The 13,878-nt window shown below is 31.6% G+C and overlaps 1 long non-coding RNA gene across 1 annotated transcript in view; it reads right to left on the bottom strand.

The window, feature by feature from the left end:
• Positions 1–4,699: 4,699 nt before the first annotated feature.
• The window catches only part of LOC147812679 (uncharacterized), a 43,739-nt gene continuing 34,560 nt past the window's right edge, over positions 4,700–13,878 (bottom strand). The window contains exon 3 of the long non-coding RNA XR_015433395.1: positions 4,700–6,854. This is a non-coding gene — a long non-coding RNA (uncharacterized LOC147812679). The remainder of the gene's footprint in view (positions 6,855–13,878) is intronic.

Below are 13,878 nucleotides of genomic sequence, written 5' to 3'. Positions count from 1 at the left end.
AAAACTGTCAGACAAATACAAATTCACTACCTCTCATTCGTTTTCAATACATCTGTAGCGTATCTACCACTACAAAATTACAACTACAATTCACTAGTATATAAGACATGTTAACTCGACTCTGTGCCGGGGTACCTTTGCATAGATGACGGTTGACATGGTCGATAACAACTCACGCCCCACACATCCCTTATTTTTCTTTCTAAGGAATACACACTAACTATTGAATGAATATAATATTTTATTCAAAAAAGAAACTATTGCAAAATACAATATGCTGCTCAATGCCAACTGGCCGGCAGGGTGGCCAAGAAGCTGACCTCAAGTAAGAAAGTTTCGGTTCTTTCCTTCCCTTCTTCGTATTATCTGTCCTTTCTATTGTGAAAGCAACGTTGGCCCACCTAATATGGCACCCCTGAGAGAGTGACCAACCCATCTGATACCCGAATGACGAAAGTCAATAATTCGGGTGGGTATTAGAAAAAAATTTGTTCAGTTGAATTTTCTCTCGAATCTTTTTCCAAAGTAGCCACACTTCTGTCATTGATCACTACCGTCTTCTACTATCGTTTCGTAAATGCAATTATATTCCGATTCTATTGAATCGATACCCACACAATTTCAGCTTTGAAGGTTCAGATCTTTGATGCAACTATGAAGACGTCTGAATTTGAGGGGATGCCAAACCATATTTCGAGGTCCTCGCTCGTCTTCTTTTTTTAAGAGTTCTTTGAATCATCATTTTTCTTCACATTTCTAACTTTCTTCACATATTTGTAATTGTTAAACTTGTAGAATATAATCTTTCAGTTGTAATAGATTAAATATCAAATAAATACGGATCTGCTCTCTACAATCCCGTCTACTTCCAGAAGATCACTTCCCGTTCATAACAGAACCCTTCTTGATTAGCAAATAAAATGGGTTCATCTACAGCACACAAGTCAATCAGAACCAGATATTGTTAAGTTTCTCAATTCGTCAGTTCTTCTTTCTTCGTCGTTAATTCTTCTTTCGTTCTTCTTTCAACAAATTAATCCTTGTGTGTCTCTTTTATTTATCTGCCCCAGAAGTAATTTTCTTGCTGACCCCGTAAGACAGTGGCGAATTTCGATTGTAGATATCACTAGTTTTCTTTCGCTTCCATAACTTCAGCAAAAATTTGAAGGATGATGTTTTGGATTTTTGAATATCTCCCTTTTATTAACATTTTCCTTTTTTCATGTTTTCGAAAGTAGTAGATGCTCCGACAAACTCTTGATAGTTCTTTTAAAAGAATGTCGGAATTTTTTTCTCAAAGTTAATCCGTTCAATCCATTTACAGGCTAGTCTGCAAAGTTTAATCATAGAAATTTTTGTAAATTAAAGAGCTTGGAGCAAGACACACTTTTTCTTCCTAAACTTGAACTTTTTTTCCAGATACACTTTAGAAGTTTCAAGAATTTTCACTAGGAGACAACACAACAGCGTCCTATGGCCTGTATATTTATTACTAAAAGCGCTCTCCTGATCAATTTAAAAATGCATCTTATTAATTAACTCCTTTTAACTGAGCTATTTTAAACTGATAATTGCTTTAAATTAATTCAACTCTACGGGAGCAAAAATTCTTGTTTTAAATACAAACAAATTTTATCCCTTGGAATCTCTCTAGAGCAGTCTTCTTAGTTAAGTTCGTCGACAACAGCTCATTGAGCAGCTCTAGTACGACGTAAATAAAGTGCTACTATTTTCCAGCTTTGCTTCGAACTTAAAACATACGCACATTCTTCAAACATCACGCCGAACAACTTACAGATAATTATCAAATACATTTCGCTCAACAATTTCTGCTTTGTGCAAACGTTCAAAATTGGTTTGTCTACTTTTACGATCAGGGTTCAATGCGCAAAATAAAAAAGATATCATTGGGAATAACTTTTGTTTTATTGATCAGATTTTCGAAAACTAAGTTCCAACCATAATGGTTCAAAGGGGTTGTCTTAAGTTAACCCTAGCAATTAAGTTACAGATATAAACACAAAAACGTATTTTCTGACTCTGGAGTAAATGCTGTTTTTTTAAATAACCGTCATTGAACAACCTTCCTAATTTTGGGTTTATGATTATTAATCTTCAACTTCGTATCCATGTAATTTTTTTGGACCAATCCAGAAGACGAGGAAACTTCTGGATCAGTACCCCCACAGGAATGATTTGTTATGGGAAAATGGAGGACTTTGTGACTGCAGATTTTACATGCATCAGTCACCATTTACTCCGCGGGGAGTCTTCGGCCAGCGGAGATCAAACCCACAAATCCTCTTGAACATGAGCCCAGTGACCTACCAACCAGGTTATCCCTGTCAAAGTAGATGCTACTTGGAAAATATCACAATAGTTAGGTTAGAAAGCGGTCCTAAGTTTGAGTAACTTCATTCAAAGTTAAGTTATGCCAAGCAATCCAAAATAGTGCATGCCATTAAATTGATGTCGTACTTTTTTTAATTTAATCAAGGGTCCAATTAAAGTAACATTTGTAATTAATTTCGATTAATTTAATTCAGCGAATCATTTATAAATAAAACAAAGTAATTTAATATTTCAATAAGCACCATTTTAATACTAAATATTTCTCTCAGTTACATTTCAGAGAAAGTGTGTCAGAATCTTATAGTTAACATTTGAGGTTAACAAGTTAAACATTCCCTTTTCAACCAATATGATTGGTGTTCAGTTTGTGAAAATCCAGTAATTAGAGCATAAGTTATTCCGGGTGATATCTTTCATTTTGTATCTTTCATTTCGCACTGTACAACATAAAAGCGGAAGCGGACTTTACTAACAGCTACAAGATGTGATAAAATATTGATAACGCATTTTGCTTGTTCAGAATAAATGGAGATGTATTGAAAACGAGAGGATAGTGCATATAATGAGGGGGCAAAAATAAATCACTTTTTGAACTTTCAAGGATAACTTTTTCATATCAAATTCAAAATTCTGCGATAATAAGAGAGTGTACCCCAAAGAAGGTTAAAACATATATTTAGAGTATGCAGTAAAATTTTAATAAAAATAATAGGACAAAAGTTCACGTGGAACAGTACAAATGTAAAGAACCACCAGTGACAGCTATACACTGATCTCAGTGCAAAGGATGATGTAAATATCTTCCAGGTTTCTCCCGGGCAAAGTTCCAAGCTAACTTGTATTTCCTTGATACAGAATAAGCTTTGAGCTTCAAGATAATATTTTAAGAGACATGAAAGCTACATAAAGAGAGATCGAGGCTGTAAAAGGAATGCTGCAGAACCTTTCATCGAAATTTTACAGTCATCTCGAGTTTTCTTGGTGACTTCCACTTTTTGAAGTAGTTCAAAAGACATTTAAAAATCACAAAAAGAAACTGACTAGAAGAATATACTCGTAGCCACCGTTGGGCAAACCTCTAATTATATACATTTTAATTGCTTCAAATTTAAAATACTTTTTCTCATTTGCTATCGTAGTTGACGCGAGCAGGTACCGATATCGAAATATTGGAATGGGTTAAGTGATATAATCTAACCCAATCTACGCGGTTTTCCTATCTTGGGGTCCATGATTTCTTCGCTGGTGGTCTTCCCTTATGGCATCTCTTTTGGGGGTGCATATTAATGAAATTAGAACTCTTTGGCAAGTGATATCTAAAAAATATTAAGAGCAGCAGAGGCACACGAGCTCTGGCGACTAGTACGCAACAGTTTATATCCATAACACTGTCAATAACAAGAGTATGGATCTATATAAATATGTTTTAAGCCAATATCACCTTCGGAAAAATACATCTGCAAAAATTTTGAAATGGTTGACCAAGACGCGGTTGAACAGTTGAAAAAGTAGGCTGTAACCACAAACAATATCTCTCAGTTGATTTTTGTTGAAGTTTATAACTGCACCATTATTTGAAAGTAAAAAAATACAATATGGACGAAACATTAAAAGCACACCCACAAAAAAATTTAACAAGAGCTCCCATTAACACTTCATTTTTAGTATTTTTTGTGAGAACAGACGGAATTTAAAAATATTATTAAATATCTCTACATTTTTGTTCATTACTTTAAATTTTGAATACATATTATTTGACAGAATTTTATCGTGATATGAAATGTTATCCCCCGAAAAATCAAAGAGAGTGATGTCTTTTTACCCAGTAATGTAATAATAATAAAATAACATTAAAACAACGAATACTTACCCACATTGTTTTCCATTTATAATACGAATTATATTACAGCAACGAGAGTTTACAAAAAATATGCGCTAACAAATCGTAGATGAAACTATTTCCAACAAAACTTGACGCTATAGAACTTATTAGTTTTATGCTTCGTTGCTTTGGTTTTCTAACACTCAAAATAAAGTGAATGTTTAGAAATATGATCTTAATAGTTTAGTCAAGAAACCGGACAAAACTTTGAGTCCAAAACCTATGAAAGGTCGGGAAATTTAGCTTTGGCTATAGAATCCAGAATTTAAAAATAAAGTTTATTAGCAGCAGGGGATACACTGACAAAAAAGAAAAAAAGGACTATAAATTAATTTGTATATTATTAATGCAACTTAGAATTAGGTAAAATATGAGGCTGTTTAATTTGCAGGTCTAGAGCGGATTCTAGTTCTGATTTTTTTTCCATGTTGTACGCATTAATTGAAATAGAATAAAATAAACTGATTTTTTTTTTTTTTTGGAAAGAGAACAGTTAGATTTGAGAAAGTAATATCAGAACATAATTATCTATTTGAAATGGAAAAGTTTCATGAGAAATGTTATTGTTGGATTGTTGGAAAATTATTATTGTTGGAAAATATCTGTATGTAATTTGGTATTTTGCTACATTTTTACTTGAAATTTTACAGTAAGTAATTTCACAAAAAAAACCCGAAGTATTTACGAGGGGAAAAAATAGCCTAACTCCCGGAACTCCTATAATTTCATCCCAAAAAACCCTATGGTTCCATGCGTGAAACCAGAAGGCCCGAGCAATTTTATCTAAACTAAGCGGATAGCTTCATTTCTATTGAGTAATTTTAAAAAAAATTTCAACTGTGATCAAAATATGTATTTTATGTTTAAACTTCCTGTTCGAAAAAAAAGAATTGTAAATACAATTTGTAGAAATTATATGAATCTTTACTACTTATCAGAATGTGAAACTGAGTTCTTCATTTCAAGTCAGATTAACTTTTTTTACCAACTAATTTTCAATCTTAATGAAATTTGATATTAAAAACCCAAAAGATTAAGTTATTGTAAGATTTTTTTTTAAGAATTTTATTTAAAAATAATCCAAGGTAAAAATGGTTAATTAAACGCTTGTAAAAAAAAATTTAAAGAGCGTTGGAAAAAATTTCTTACAAAGGGGGGGGGGGAGAGCCAAACAATTCTAAAAGCCCATGCTCGTTTTTTTTTCTCCTTCGCTAAAGTAGTTTTATTACTAATGAGTAGTCCTACTCATATTAGTTTTTGACATTAAAAAATTTCATAGTCAGATGTGGTATTAAAGAGTTTTTACATATTATCGAAATTTATTAACCTCTTAATTCAATAACTGAACTTTAATATGAAATTATTGAGGGACAAAAATTGGTTCAGTGGGGGAAAGGGGAATCGCAATAAGCAAACTTTGCTTGAGGTAGGTGAAACACAATAATCAAGAATGACATTAAGGGACTCATACTTTAGAGCTGTCTTCTGACTAAACTATTTTGACCATATTGCCTAGATATAGTTCTGAAACGGTACCAATCATCTCAAGATTGAGGCACCAAGAGTCGATCCTAAGAAGAATGAATTACATGATCCGCTCGTTAAATAAATGAACTCGTTAAATCCGAGATGCACGAAACTATCAAAAATAGAAGCTTTAATCGAGCCAAAGAATGATAGATTTCAAGGAAGTAGAAAATCAAAGATCATAATTTTACTCTCTTTTTTTTTAATTTAAATATGAAAGCAATGTATTCAAAATTTTACTATTATTATCACCATCACATGGATAAGTCACTGATGGCCAAAGCAGCGTTGAATACGAAACCATGTTATAAAAGTCAAAACCACGTCTTTCTCATCGTCATTTGCTATTATATCTTTAATTATCAACCCCTTCAGGGGGCGTGATCACATGCCGCTGACCATAGCCGGGGTCTGTTTAGAAGAAATTTGGATCCGTTAACGGACCCTTCACAAAATATCTTTACATAAAACGGACCCTTCACAAAATCATGATCAAATTATTCACTCAAAAGAGAGAAATGTCATCAAATTTATGAAATATTTAATGTTAAAAAAATGCACATAAAGATTGCGAAATAAATATTTTTGTCATACGATAGCCACATAGCGACCTCTCCTGGATTGTTCACATTCGTTTGATACCACGTGATGAAGGCGGAGCAAACTCCTGGTGAACAAACTATTCTGTTGGAAAGTACTGGCCGAGGGATCTCTCTTCCACCGGTTCCAAAGGGGTTAAGAATGGGTAAACAATAAATTCCTCCCTCAAAAGGGGCGAAAAACGGAATTTTTACGTTATATTGATGTTTGCTGTATGTACGATTTATTTTCTTAAGAAAGAAGAGAAACTTTTTAAAGAAAATTAATATAACCTTGAAAATGAAGCCGATTAACCAGTAATAATATATTAATCAGATTCGGCGGAATTGACATATAAATCACAATATAATTGTGATAAATAATGGACAACAAATTATGTAAAAATGTACTTATCTTTATCCAGCTCAATCTACAGAGTCCAATTGTGCAGCTCCAGTGCGATTTAAATAGACCAATCCAAACAGAGGCGTGCAGAGAGTCATCCCATTCTTTTCTACGAGACAAATACGACACAAATCAATTAACATAAATAAAAAGACAAAAACTATTCTTTAAGGTTTAAATGGGTTTTTCATTTGGTTTATTTAAAATTAGGGATTAAACAATACTTTACGACCTGAACATAAATAACTAAACCTTAAAAAAGTATTAATGAAAGATTTTCGTAGCTATCTATATATATATTTCTCTTACACGGCGATAAAAAAAAGCCTCATTACAACTCTCCGAATGGCAACGCTAGAAAACCAACCAATAATTGCCGCTAAAAATGTCACATGCCAAATCTGGATTGGGTGGCTCAACATATAGCGCTTCTAAAAACGGAAACTGAAATAACCAGAGTGTAAAATATTATGTGCTTATGCGCATCGTATTTTTTGCTAAATAATTTATTTATTATATATAAGTTTATAGATGGTAACGAGAAGAGTTTTGTGGTTGCTATGGTGACTAATTAGAAGGTAAATTGTTTTTTTGAGTGAGTGTGAGATTTGTTTTTTGGAACTGCGATGCTGTAATTTTATTGTTTAGTTAATAAATCTTCCTTTTATATTAAACGTGATAGTAGTTTCCTTAATTATTTGATTCGAAGTCCTTGGAGTTTTATTTGAGGTCAGTTTATTTTGTATTTTTTGACAAGAGAGAGCATTCTCACCAAACGAGATTTCTTCCGAAATTCAATGTTTTGTATATGCAGGGTTTTTCCATTGCAATTTCTCTTATTTAAATTTTTAATACACTTAATTATAGCCAAAATTTTAACCTTTTTAAAGAGATATCAGTTTTAGAAATTTTATCTTAAGATTTTATACTATAGCACATTTCTAATAGGTTTAACGAATTACATGTCATTTATTTGAATTCAAATTTATTTTAATGACTTAGTATTTACTAAAAAGATGTAATTTTTTTTTTAAAAAAAAGTTGTTATATGGATTTGAATGATTGTTTTGAATTCTTAGAATTTTGTGCATTTGCAAAGTACTCAAGTTAGTAGCGAGCGAAGCGAGCTTGGTTTGCGAAGCAAACCATATAAAATTGCGTAGCAATTTTCGGGGGTTGGCGAGCGTTAGCGAGCAGGGGGGCACAGCCCACTAGTTAACTAATATTTTCATTGAGCAAATTCAAAGAGCCAGATCACTTTTTGTCCGATCCCTTTGATTTCAATAAGACTAGGGCAGGGTGAGTAGACAAATCTTTCAACAAAAAATAAGCACCTTTTAAGTACTTTTTAAGCACTCAAAAATATTTTTAAACACTATATACAATAACAAAAATCAAAATAATTTTCAAAGAATTTATATGATCATGATAAAGTAAGTAGTTTTTGACAAAGAACTCTTTTTCTTGATTACATTAGCCACCCTAAAAAAATTGAGATATTTTTCGGTTCGATTTCAGACAGGGGGTTATAAAGCCTGAAATTGAGAATATCGTGCAGCAGAGTTGTACATGGGAGTGCAAGAATCTCACCAAAGTACATGTGGACACTCATGCTTTCGTCAAGCATGTAAAATGATTGGTGTTTTCATACGCTACGGACGCCGAAATACATTATGTTTGAATGAACTGTAAAAACGTTGAATAGAACAATGTAAAAACTACGCTTTTGCATAATATATGGCGAAAATCAACATGGTAAAGAAAAAATCCTCATTTTGAAAAGGGAAAATCTTTTTAAAAACACTCCCAATGAGGTGTTCACATACCAGCGATGGCTGGTCGATTTGAATCCCGGCTCGCAACGAACTAAGAGATGACGTAAAATATCGTCAGTGGCAGACGGATCATAGTTTAGAGTCTCCTCGCCATCAGTATAATAGTGGGAGATTTTCGCGGTTTTCCTGTTCATGTAACGCAGGTTAGTTCCATCAAAAATATTCCTCCGCGAAGGCAAATTTCTCCTAATTCTTGATAAAGGAGTTCCCTCGTTTTCTGGATTCGATTCAAAATTACAACTCTGCGGAGTTGAACATTGGTAGTCATAAACACAAAGACAATTACATAATATAAAAATCGCAGAATTTTCTATCGAACAAGCAATTTACAAGACAAATATTTATTGACAAACAATTTACAGGATTTTACAAGGTGCGATTGTGATTTTTCGAGAAAAAGGTTTTATGGGAGTTTATTGTGCACTTAAAAAAAAAATTCTTCGATATTTAAAAACTAAATTTAGGTGAAGAAAAGTTACTAACAAAAATTTGATATGACTGGTTGATCTATCTAAATCTTTGCTATTACATAGAGACATTTCTTAATAGTAGACTTAATAATTATTTTTGCCTTTGAATTATTTAAATGGTCAATAGTATTTATTAATATAGCTTATGTAAAACGTAGGATATTTTATTATATTTCAGTAAAAAATCTTTTAATACTATGATGATTTATTAAATGACAAACGTTTTATTTATCAGAGTTTAATTTTTAATCAAACTGACTATATAACATAATTTAAGTGCCATGATATCTAACTTAATAAAATATTTTCGATACTCGGTGAGAAATTTTATGTAATCCAATGTTGAACAGAATTGCAGATTTGATGTTATTTATCATGATTTTGAGCTTTGTGATTTGAACCCCATAACTTGAATCCCCGTACACCCATAATTTGAATTTCAAATCACGAAAAGATAAATTCCTAGATCAAGCAACAAACAAGGGACAAGTTTACTTGATTAAAAAGTTCACTCGCTTCAAAAATAAATAAGAACTGGAAATAACAGTTGACGTGTTTCTTGAAAATGCGCGCCTATAAAGCACTTGAAACAAGTCGACTTTTAATTTGTATCTTTTTTTGTATATTATTAATTAATGCCCCGACCAACAGAATTTCTAAACATTTTCTCTCATTATCTTGAACTATTTTAGGGGCAGTTGTTCTGCTACGGAATTTTATTTTAAGATTTTTTTTTTATACACAATACCGTTTTGAATTATTAAAACTATCATACGTTTGAATTTAATTTGAAAATACCCTACATCTTTAATCCTTTCTTTTAATTTTTCTCCTGCATATCTCTTATTGTTTTTTTTAAACAAACCAATAAGAAATGGTAGCTCATAAGCAATTTTATATTTTCTTTCAAGTTAATTTTGAATTCTCGAATTTACGATTCAATTTAGAGTTTTTTTTTTCAGCAACATGGACCGTTACTGCCATAAATATACACACAAAAACCTTAAAACTTAGACGAAACGAAATTTATTTTGATAGTTAAACTAACGCCGAATAAGACGTTGGGTTTCGGGGATGATCAAAACAATTATGGCTCGATTGTGTGGAATCAAAGTTTAGGGTAAAAGACTTGCACTCCAGGACAAAGAATAAGTTGTCCTGGCGGAATCTGCAACTGAAGGCTTTGGCCAACCTAAGGCTATCGGTTCAAAAGCACAAATAGGCATAATTTGCTTGCAGAGTAGCTTGCAAAAAAATCTAAATGAGTTTGCACAGACACATTTTGAACACTACTACAAAATCTCGTTTTTTCTAATGAAGTTAATTGACTAAAAATTACAAAATCAAGTTGCATGTTTTTGTTTAGATTGATGTATGGTAAAGGCCATTTTGATTTTCTTATGTTAATTTAATCAGTTCAGAGGTAGATGAAAAGTTGCAATAAAGCAATCTTTTTTTGAAAATATTATCGATCTCGATTTTCTTGAAACTTTGAATAGCTCTTTTAAAATGGCGATTTTCTTAAAAGAGTAGTAGAAGGTAATAATAAAGTTTTCGTTTCGTAAGCAACTCTAGATGCGTTAACGTATGCACCATTACGACCATCTATAAAATAATCTGTCACACAAAAACCTCTCAATAAATCTTATTTTAGCATTAAGAAAATTCCAAAGTTAGGAAAAGAGAAATTGTTTGAGGTGATTCTGAAAATAGCACAGTTTTGGAATCTTTTTAGAATTTTCAATTTTTAGTATTTGCTCTTTAATAAAACAAGGCATATCGAGCATTTTCCTGATATAGCATTATTTTTTTGAATGGTGCTAAATTTGACAAAAAATATTTGCAACTTTTAAGCAAATTTTTTCACCATTATCTCTTTTAAAAGAGCAAATTTCATAAAGTTAGCTAAAAAGAATAACTTTGAACGTCAAAATAAAATTGCACGGATATAATTTTTTGTTCATTTAAAAAAACTAAGCAAACTGTTGTATTTCTTTCTGTGCACACACACGCATTTACCTCTCATTACTCAAATAATAAACAAAAGACAATCAATAATTTATCTTCATTTCTCGAAAAAAAGTATGCTTTGTAATTAGTCAGCTGCTGTACATCGAAAAATTTGATCAGCAGATTATTTTTAATTTCTTAACAAGATCTTAGCTAGCTGGCAATAATTCTAAGTTTCCTTTTAATTAAAACTTGACAATAATTTCAAAATGAATTTTACTTTTAAGGAAAACAAACTAAATTGCAAAAACAATTGATCAGCAAATTAATGGGAAAATTATAAACATGGTAATGATAAAATATCCAAGGAATAAGACGGTGTATTTTGTTTTTTTGGTTTATTAATGGAAATAGCAATTAAATGGAAACAAAGTCGAAATAAAAAAAAATTAAAGTTTTCAGTTACATTTTTATTAATATGGTAACTCCTTATAGTAAATAAAAATATTAAAACTATGCATGATTTATACATAAATGTATTTCTAAGATATATATGAATTCATTATTTTATATAAATACTATTAAAACCAGAGCCATTTTCCTATTTCTGAACTGTACAATGAAATTGCAACTTTAGGGTGCTCTATAAAAAAAAGCCTTACGTTGCCGAGGTAAAAAAAAATGTGTGCATTTGTTTGGTATATATACTCAAGAACTAAAAAAAATTAGCTGCGAATATTTGCGAATTTGGCTGATATATCGATTTTTATCGTTCGCGTCATTTTTATAATAAAGATTTTCTTATATCTACATGGCTGAACAATCTTGTCATTTTTTTAAAATTGCTGCTTAAATCAAACCTTATGACAATGGTGCCAGCACTACATATTTTGTAATTATATTTAGTCTCAAAATGTAAAGGAACAATTCTATCTACAATTTCGGATTTAAAAATTATTCATTTTTCGTCAAGGTCAGTGGAGTGTTTTCAATATTTTCACATTCATTGTGTTTCGACTATCATTTTTCATTCTAAACGGAGTGAATTTCAAGTTATACTAGTAAATTGAGGTAGGCATTTTTAAATTTTTTTTATTAAATATCAAAATAAAATGCTCTGTAATGAAATAGCAACTTATTCGCTGAAATATTTATTATTTTTTTTTTAAGATGGCATCAAAAATATATAAATGCCAAATTTTCGAATTTCTCATTGAAAGCAATGCTAATTGGACCCAACAACGATACGAAAATGCTGATAAGTCGGTTGCAGTGTTGTTTAATATTGAAAGTTTGAATGGCCAACAAAAATCAGAATTAAGAAAAATTTTTGCAACTATTAAAAATAAGTGGCAAAAATGCACTCGCAAGAAAGATTTATTTCTCCAGCAAAATAAAGATTGGCTTGACACGGAATTGAAATTGTACACATTCCAATGCAAAGGTAAATTATCTATAATTTGTAAAATTTTTATTACTTATATAAAATATGTGAGTAAATTATTGTTCTTATTTTTATTTTTTTATTTATTTTTTTTTTTTTGTTGATAGAAACTGTTTCAAATTTAACATCAATTCCTGTAAAACGTGGTAGGCCGCAAAAAGATTATGCATCAAGTAATGAACGCACTAAAAGACGCTAACTTCGAAAATTGTGTGAAGAAGCAGAACCACAATTAATTTTCGATGCGAGCAAAAGACACCTTCGATCTAAAGGCAATGCAGAAACCGTAAAATGTATTGGAGAAATAAAATTAAATAACTCCAATTTGATACAAAAAACTCCCAATGTTAACGCTTACTCACCAGATGAAGCATTAGCTTTAATCGTTCAAACAGGATTAACGAGAAACGCATATCAAAATAGAGAATAGTGCGAAATAGTGCCTTGGAACGTGAAATAAATGTCTATCCACCCTATTACAAAGTACGAGAAGCTACGTCACATTGTTATCCATCGAAAGTCTCTATCTGCATAAGTGAAGTGAAAGCTGAAATTAATCTTCAAGACTCACTAGATCTGACAACACAACGCATCTTAAAAGTTCAATCAGATGTCTTTGCTTAAACTTCTGCAGACAAAATGCAAAACATAACTTTGATTTCTAAATGGGGTTGCGATGGCAGTAGTGGTCATTCCCTGAATAAGCAAATTTTTCAAGATTCGTCTAATTCAGATGCTAGTCTTTATATGAATTGCTTAGTGCCTCTACAACTTCACGGTACTTGCAACGGAGATCATAAAAAAAATTATATTGTGGCAAAATCCCAGACCTTCTGCCACAAGATATTGCAGAGCAGTAAAGCTTGAGTTCAAAAATGAAACGACTGATGCTATTCAACAAGAGAAGTTGATGATGGACATTAAAATTAAAAACCTGGTCCCTACAGTTGCGAACTTACATAATTCTCAATCTTTTGTTGTTAAGCATATTTTAGGTATGACAATGATTGACGGAAAAACGTGTAATGCGATTACTGATACAAAGTCTGCACAGACATGCAATATATGCAGAGCTACATCAAAAGAGATGAACGACTTGGCGAAACTAAAGACCAAGAAGATAAATACAGATTTTTATGAATACGATTTATCAACACTGCACGCTTATATTCGTTTTTTTTAGTGGTTATATCATGTTTCTGTACGACTTGAAGTGAAGTGTTGGCAGAAAAGAAAAGATGTGAAAGAAAAAGTGGAAATCATAGAAGAAAATATAAAGTTTCACAGAGAGATGGGTTTACCTGTAGGTATAATTATACAAGGAAAAGGTACCACGCACGACGGAAATCTGGCTCGTCGTTTTTTCAAAAACTCGAAAAAGTCTGCTGAAATTACAGGACTTAATGAAAATCTGATTTCAATGTGTAATACCAT

Source organism: Parasteatoda tepidariorum, chromosome 4 (genome assembly GCF_982258835.1).
Source record: "Parasteatoda tepidariorum strain Cologne lab strain chromosome 4, Ptep-v5.0, whole genome shotgun sequence".
Classification (NCBI taxonomy): Eukaryota; Metazoa; Arthropoda; class Arachnida; order Araneae; family Theridiidae; genus Parasteatoda; species Parasteatoda tepidariorum.
The sequence above is the reverse complement of the archived record's forward strand: the minus strand, read 5'-3'. Positions and strand labels throughout refer to the sequence as shown.